At 37.4% G+C, this 8,498-nt stretch overlaps 1 protein-coding gene across 5 annotated transcripts in view; it reads right to left on the reverse strand.

The window, feature by feature from the left end:
* The window catches only part of Pdss2 (decaprenyl diphosphate synthase subunit 2), a 305,129-nt gene that overhangs the window by 83,498 nt on the left and 213,133 nt on the right, over positions 1-8,498 (reverse strand). The window contains exons 4-6 of one of the 5 annotated variants that reach the window (XR_003846630.1): positions 7,000-7,136; positions 6,263-6,820; positions 1,789-2,993 (exon numbers count right to left, since the gene is read on the reverse strand). The exons of 2 other annotated variants lie outside the window; for them this stretch is intronic. The gene's annotated coding sequence lies outside the window, so the exon portion shown is untranslated. Of the gene's footprint in view, positions 1-1,788; positions 2,994-4,527; positions 6,821-6,999; positions 7,137-8,498 lie in introns of those variants that run through there. 2 more of the 5 variants (XR_003846629.1, XR_003846628.1) reach the window with 2 other exon arrangements.

Consider the following 8,498-nt stretch of genomic DNA (forward strand, 5'->3'; position numbering starts at 1 on the left):
TTGAGGATCTGTTCCTCAGGGGTCACATGGGCTTGGGAGGAGCCCCAGGCTCCTTTCTTTTACCAATTCTGCCTATGTGAAGATAAGTCAAAGGTCCTACTCGACCATTACTGGCTTCATTTGGAAGCATGGAGGAAATGATTCCTCTATGTTGACCTTCCTCTTTGTAGAATGGATGCTGGTTCAAGTCCATCATGTCTCCTCAGCCTCCTTGATCAAGAAAGAGGACAGGTGACCCACCACAATTACAGGACAATATTGTATAACTGTATTAATTCAACTGTGAACCTAGAAACTTGCACCCATTTGTGAAAGAGATGTACTCTTGCTCTGGAGTGTGTTACTGAATATGTTAAAGCTGTAGTGAAATGTTTCTTCTAATCATGTAGTTATTAAAAATTTTAAAAATGATTAAAAAATAATAATAATTCTTCAAATCATAAAAATTTGCTCCTTAATAATTAGTAGATGTGAAAAACATTGCCACTGAAATCTACCTGATGACTTTATATCCATGCTCAGATGCCAAGTAGAGAAGTGGATGAAACCCAGGGTTCTCACAGCAGGAGCAGGTCATCTCTTCCCCCCAAACTGGCCCTGATCAGGAATATCTGACTGCTTAGTCACCTCACCTACTAGCCTGCCAGCTTGCCAACCTGCCAGTCCATCCTTCCTACTCACTCTCAAGATAACTGTAATAATTCAACTGTAAACCTAAAAATTTACAGCCAATTTTGAAAGAGATGCATCTTTCCTCAGGAAATTGTTATTGACTATGTCTATGCTGTTGTAATGAAATGTTTCTTCTAAGTATGTGGTTGTTAAATAAATAATTTTTAAAAAACTACAAAACTAAAACTGAAATTTAAAATATTTCAAATTTAATTTTTGTGTATTTCACATAGAATATCTTAATCATCTTTATACCCCCTTTCCCATTGGTAACTGCCCATAGCTCCCCACTGGAGTTCATATATTTGGTTAGCTATGTTCAGGCCTATCAGGTAAAGTTAGTGTCCCTGGATGTCCCTCAGTGCAAGTTTATCCACTGAGGTCTAGTCAGCCTACCTAGAGTTCCTCCCTTTAAAAAGCCAGCTCTTCCTCACCCAGCAGTAATCAACTGCCAATAATTCTTCAACTAAGATTAGGGCCTGCTGTCCATTTCCACAGTTCTGTGCTGGGTTTCTGTCTGCTTGAGTTTGCATGGGTCTTATGCATGCTGACACCATTGCTGTAGGTTCATATGAGAAGGGTTTCAGGAGCCTGGAGGACTCTATTTCCATATGGTCATGCACCTCTTCCCTGGCTCTTACAATCTTTTCACACCCCTCTTCCACAATGGTTCCTGAGCCCTGGGTGGGTGGATTTTAATATGAGTCCTGTTCAAGAACCCATGCTGTGCAGACTCTTACTCTACGTTTTGGCCATTTGTGACCTTTTGTGTTCCTGGTCCTCTGCTGTATGAGGGAACTTCATTGATGTGAACTGAAAGATGCATCAGTGTTCTCCTCATCCCTTGTTCTATGCTCTGTGAGCCTTAGGTGTAGAGGTTGCATCGTAGATGTGCCACTTAGGTCTGGGCAATTCACAGACTATCTCTGTGTGTGACCAGTTGTGGAGCTCTGTAATCATCTCTCTCTCTTGAAAAAGAAGCTTCTTTGATGGGTGGTGACTGGGATACTTCTCTGTAAATTTAAAGATTCATATTTTTTGCACATAGTAAGAAATTACATTTGTCTAGGGATGTGACAGCCTTGGGATTTTCTCTAAGATCTATGATCTCTCCCGCAATGTGTATTTGGCTACAGTAGGTTTACAGTACCACGTGAGTTTCCAATTAGGTAGCTTCTGATTACCTCCCCAAGATAAAAGTGCCACTACTGCACCAATGTCATTTGCTGTACCAATCATTGATGTGAAAACCAAAACTAAGTTAGAGTGATACTAGATTGCCTGAGGATCACAGCAGAAGGTATAGGACAGAGGAATGCAGAAGAGTATAAGAAAACTATTGGGGGGATTTATGTGATTGATTGATATGTTTATTAACTTAATAGTGACAATAGTTTCTTTGGTCCACACATATAACAAAACGGATGGTACACTTTAAATACTGTTTATTGTTGTATATTAATAAAGCTATCTAAAAAAAATCTTCCATCCTCCATCACAACCATTCTAGGTATTTCTAAATTAATTTAGGTTTTGTGTGTGTGTGTGTGGGGGGAGCCAATGTTTTGTACTGGAAATACAAGGTGCTTATATTCTTGTAGGAAGAGACTTAAAATTGATAATCATGACTAAAAATACCAGATGGTGGCACTTGTGATTAAGATAAAAATAATTAATTGGGGTACTATTAAAATCTTTCCAACTGGGTATAGAAGAGTGGTCTCTGAGAAGATAATACTGATACAGAGAAAATGAATGCTAACAAGGGGCCACAATGTCATCGTGGAGGAGCATCAGCTATTTCCTTCTGTAAACCTTCCTAAAGACCCCTTCTGAATTCTAACAAAGACTGTGCTGATCATATACTTCTTCTGTTTATCCTCCTTCAACCTCTACTTCCAATTTCTTAAGTTTGATATCAGCTCTCCATTCTGGCATCACAGGTCTACCATGTGTCATCAACTACCACTGCAGTGTTATTTTTCACTATCCCTTTATTTTTACATGGAAAAAGTCCTGATCTCAAATGTTTCCTTTCATTTCATTATGCCATTTCTCTGCTTGAACTGTCCATCCTTCTCCATCTATGCATCCCTCTATCCTTTAGCGTTTGCCTCAAACAGCAGATCCTCTTTGATGGCTTTCTGATTTTCCCAGCCAGATTTGACTTCTTGTTCACATTCTCTCCTGCCATTTTTTCTTAATGAGTGCAGTCATCATGCTCATCTTTCTGTCACATTCCAGATAGTGGCACAGGGTTTTGAAGGTAAGAGAAAAGCTATGATTTCTACTAGACTCAATTATCTTAGTTTATATTTTACCTGAAAGCCAAACGAAGATAAATATAAAGACAAATTAGTGCATCCGACTTATCTTGCCCCCAAATCTATGACTGACGTGGTAAGTATAAGCTAAGCTTGAAAAAAACAGACTGATCTTTACAATTTCAGTGACTGTTATATAACTAACCAACTCTTTCTCAGGAGAACTAGCTTAAACCCTCTTTCTCTTCTGAGTCTAGGGCCAAGCCAATATAAGCAGGGTTTGAAGATAGGGAAGAGGTGTGCTGTTCCCTTTCTCAGTACCAACTTGTATTGGTGACACTGCCTTTGCAAAGGACCATGGTTAGATTCCTAAGAACAGTAGTCAGTGGAGAAGAAACAAATATAATTTCAGAAATGTGTGTGTTAGTGGTTCCCCAGGTCTCACAGGCCTGATAATGTTAGGATGATTCACTGTAGAGGGGAGTATATAGCCAAATCACAGTTACAATTAATTATAATGAAAGGACATAAAGAAAAATCATTAAAGGAACAAGTCTCACTTGTTGAAGTCTAGAAAAAACCAAGTACAAGCTTTCTAGAGTTCATCCCAGTAGAGTCATAGGTCATGTTTAATGTTCCATCCAATTGTGAGCATATGCGTGAAATATGGTCAGAGCTCACTGAAGATTTGCTGTTCAGGGTTTTTATTGGGCCTGGACTTACAGGTATCCTTTCTGAACAGGGCTATATTGAAAATATTCATATTTTTTGATGTAAGAATCAGTATGTGTTTGTGTGTGTGTTCTGGGGAAACCAGGGCCTGAACCCAGGGCCTTGGTACACACTAGACAAGCATCTTCCTGCTAAGCTTTATTCTTAGCTCCAGTATTTTTATGCAAACAGTATGAATTATAGCAAAGTTACATACACAAAGAAGTTATCAAGATGTTATTTTAGTTAAAAATACAAACATAAAATTTGTGGAATAGTTCAGTAATTTTCAGTATAGCAATATGAAGAAACATTAAATAGCATTAAAATCATACTTTCAAAAATTTAATGACAAAATTATTTAATAAACTAAGTTATATACATACATACCAATAACTCAAAAATGGGAAAAATATAGGATGAAATCTAGAAAAGGCATACTAAAATGTAACCATGATTCATCTCTGCGGGATGGGTATATAAAAGGATATTTTCCTTGAGACATTTTCCCTGCCTGTAAGGGAATCTGTCCCATGTGTTTCTTTGCTAATAAACTCTATTCCGATGGAGAAAAAAAAAAAAGAATATTTTCCTCTAGGCCTTTTTAATTGTTTTCAATTCTTTTGAAAATTTTAAGATAGAATCTCATTATGCAGCTCTGGCTAACCTAAAACTCACTATGTAGATTGGGCTGGTCTTGAATTTGCATCAATTCTTCTGCTTCTGCCTCTTGAGTGCTGGGATTACAAGCCTGTGTCACCACAGGGGGCTGTATTTTCTTTTTCTCTTCTTTTATTTAAATGAATCTTTATAATTTTTATACATATACTTTGATGGTATTTATATATATTATATATAATTTATAATAAAGCCTATAAAGTGTAATTTGTGTGCCCAAATGTCCTTCAACATGGGTCCATCCAGTGGAGCCTGGTTAACTCACCAAGAGTCCCATGCTTGAAAGAGACTGTCTTTGCCCCTCCCAGCAGCCATCTGCTGACACAATTGCCTTAGGTGGCATTGGAGCATCTTATCCACTTCTTCATGTTTATGCTGGGATATTTTTCTGGTTTGAGCTTGCATGGGACATGCTGTCACTGTTACTATGAGTTCGTATGAATAACTACGCAGCTGTCTGAAAAACTGATTCCTTGTAGTCATTCACCTTCTCTGGCTCTTACAATCTTTCTGCCCCCTCTTCCACAATGATCCCTGAACCTTGGGGGGCAGAAATTTGATATAGGCGTCCTATTTAGGGATAAGCACTCTGCAGAGGTGGCTGTAATTTCAATTCTTATTTAATGATTATATAGTGCTTTACTAATCAGAAAATATGTTACAATAATCATAATAATTAAGGAAACTGTATTAAAAGTTTATATATTTTGGTTTGTGACTCCAAAGTCAATATTAAAATATATTTAACAACCACAAAGAGAATATAAGTATAATATATAGGCAGAACTTACACTACTATAGCACTTCTCTAGCACGCATGAGGCCATGATTCCATACCAGCACTAAACTTGCCAGGGGTCAGAAAGGTATTCTGGCAGTATGTTATCTACAATCTTTAAACAACAATACTAGTCTTGGCATTAACCTTAAACTACATTCTCCTATAATTAAAATGATCAAGAATATTTAAGTTACCTTTCATAATAGGTTATTTACTGTCTTTTAAGTATACGAGTTGCTTGCTGTTAACTTGCTGTTCTATAGTCTCTGTTGTACCACTGGTATATAAGAAAATGCTAAAAGAATTTCATTGAATATATTTGAGGTATCACAAAAAGCAGCTTGCTTTTTAATCTGTGCATGGTTGTGAGTTTTGAAGAAATTTTATTCCTTGCTCTAGAAAGAAACTGTTGTTAAGAACTAGGAACTCTGTGTGTGTGTGTGTGTGTGTGTATGCATGTGTATGTGTACAATGAAGCAACATGAGCTGAGAATGCAAATATGTATATAAATATATATACATATAATAGAGTAGTAGGTAACCATTAGAATGGCAAATGACCACTGACAATGCAATTTTTCTACTTGTTTCTTTCTTCAATTAGCTAATATAGAAGAAATGGGTAGAGGGGAGAAAGATATTTTCTTATGAACTTTTTAAAAGGCCCGAGGGTTAAATTTTATTGTAAGGAAGAAATGGCTCACAAGCTAGCAAATGCAAAAATAAAAATATTTCTTCAATGGGTAGAACAAAGGATAAATTTCCTAAAGTGCTTTGCATGTTTTCATGATCAATTCATTCAATATTAATAATTTAAATCATAAAGTTTTCATTGTTCTAAGGACAATTAGACATTTATGAGCTTCTTTTGGGGAAGGTGATTTCTAAAACATCCAGTTCCAATTCCCATTTGTTTTAATGTACGTTCCCTAGTCACAGCCACAACTCCAGAGAAAGCCACTTTCCTACCACAAGATTCTCCATTGCTGATTAAATTGCCATATAGAAAATTGACCACTACTGTATCCTCTTATCCCTAAACAGATGAAATGGTCTGTAGCTTAGTTGAAATCACAAAGTAATAATTTTGTGTACTGAATTGGCTCAAGGCTGTGGAGGTTGTGAAACAGAGACCCACAGAGTGGGCCTCACTTACCATATGATCTCCACTTGTGGCTCCTCAGTCATACCAGAACATGCAGACCTGGAAAGGTACTCCATGTGCGGGTAATGCGTTCTGCCTCTGCAGTGATCCCTGGGCCAAGTTAGAAAAACTAATTCACTGCAGTGGCAAGCATACTCAGAAGAAGGGGGTTGGGGGGTAGGGGAGAAGGGCACAGAATTTTTCTGGTTAGGAAGGGAAATGTGGTTAGTCTAAATTGGACCTGGGGTAAAAATGAAGGAAGCAAGAAGCACTCCCACTGCTGTGGTTCAACTATGCATTTTTGTTCCCATTAATTAAAAAACAAAAAAACCTAATTGTTAACCGGTTTAGCTACATTTTGAAACTTAACTGTCTTTAAAAGGAGACAAGTGCTTTAAAGGGCTTTGTTTAGGAAGGTGGTGGGGAAAGTTCAGATGAACAAAGTGTTGCCACATATTCTTTTGAGTCAAATTTATTAGCTAATGAGAAAGTCAGCAAATGGTACTTGTTTGGTGGCTGCTTCATTACAGTCAACAACCCTCCAAACTCTTTGTTTCTTCTGTTCTCTTTCTTAGGAAGAAACAGATAACATATTTTTTAAATTAGATAGGACTTGGAATTTAAAAATAGCTTGCCTCCCCCTCTATCTCCCTCCTTTCCTTCCCTCCCTCCCTCCCTCCCATCTATCTTCTCTCTGTCTCTCTCTCTCACAGATACACATACACATTACATACCTTTCACATACACACCTTGTTTTTATTTTTGTTTGGTGGTTGTTGGGAAACAACACCAGCAATTTGGACTGGCAAAGATAGAACCAGTACAAAATGAATGTTGGACTTCCAAAATTCCTGTAGCATGTAGACTGAAAACACATGCTTTTTTCCTGACAGAAAGAAGAGACATATGATCCAACAAGGAAGAATAAAAATTCCAGAGGGTAGATTCAAGAACCTGGAGACTTCTTTCCTGGCAGGAGTAAGCTTTGCCTAATCAAGGATCTTCTAACCACTGGACTTGCTACACCAGCAACACCTGTGTGCCTCTTCATGGCCATTGTGTGCACAGGTATACTCATGACAAAAGAGGTACAGCAGTGACCCACGACCATGAATCCACTATTCCTAACATATATTGCATCATCTAGAACCTGTCCACCTGACCGCACTGTAGGACTGTCTCTCAATAAAGATGGAAGACAGGTGTCAACCTAGAGATGAACCTCGTGAGGATGAGATACTATTATTCCAGATACAGTTTACTTCTTTACTATTTAATTTAACTTAAAAAAATAACCTAGGTTCAAATCTAACAAACATATATTAATGAAGAAGCTTTAGAGGTGCTATTTGCCACCTCTAAAATTTCAGGTCTTTTTTTATTCCCTATGAAATAGGAATATCCAACAAATGAGACTTTTTTTTTTTTCCCCCTTTGGTCTTTTTGAAACAGTGTCTCTCTTTAGCCCCAGCTGGTCTGGAACTCACCATGTAGACCAGGCTGGCCTTGAACTCACAGAGATCCACCTGTCTCTGTTTAAGCCTAAGTGACCCAAACAAAGTAATTTCACTGTAAGAAGCTATATAAGCATTTACAATTTTGTTGCTATTAGGCTACTTTATGTAAAGTACTTAACAAATGTTCACAAAATTATTGATGAACTGAACTAATTATAGTGCACAAATGCTAAGAGTGGATAAATTAAGAGACAAAACCAACAAGAACACATTCACTGAAAGATTAATAGATGTTTGAAATGTGTGGGAATGCATGCCTATAATCCCAGGGTGGGGAGAAGAAAGGAGAAGGATTACAAGGTGTGTATGTTTGTTTGTTTTTGTTTTTTGAGACAGGGTCTCACTTCTGTAGCCCAGGTTGGCTTTGAATTCAAGGCAGCCTGTCTGAGACTAACTTAGGTTATAGTGAGTTCCTGTCTCAACAAACAAATGCTCCCCAAACAAAATGAATAGATATTAGTGATTTACTAATATTTTATATGAGATTACATTGAATGGCTCAGAAATATCTCAGGTGAAAACAATGCTTAAGCACATAAATAGGTCAGGCATGGCTGACAGAGGCTACTAAATCAGGAATCTTTAAGATAGAGTGGTACTAGAATACAAGGCTAAGATCTTAGAGTTTTAAGTTCAAATACCAGATAATATGTTGTGTAATCTTCAGAAAATCATTTACTCTTTTCCTTAATCTCTCTCTCTCTCTCTAATTACCTTGCTCAAATGTACAT

This window comes from Nannospalax galili, unplaced genomic scaffold (assembly GCF_000622305.1).
Source record: "Nannospalax galili isolate Female #2095 unplaced genomic scaffold, S.galili_v1.0 scaffold324, whole genome shotgun sequence".
NCBI classification, from domain to species: domain Eukaryota; kingdom Metazoa; phylum Chordata; class Mammalia; order Rodentia; family Spalacidae; genus Nannospalax; species Nannospalax galili.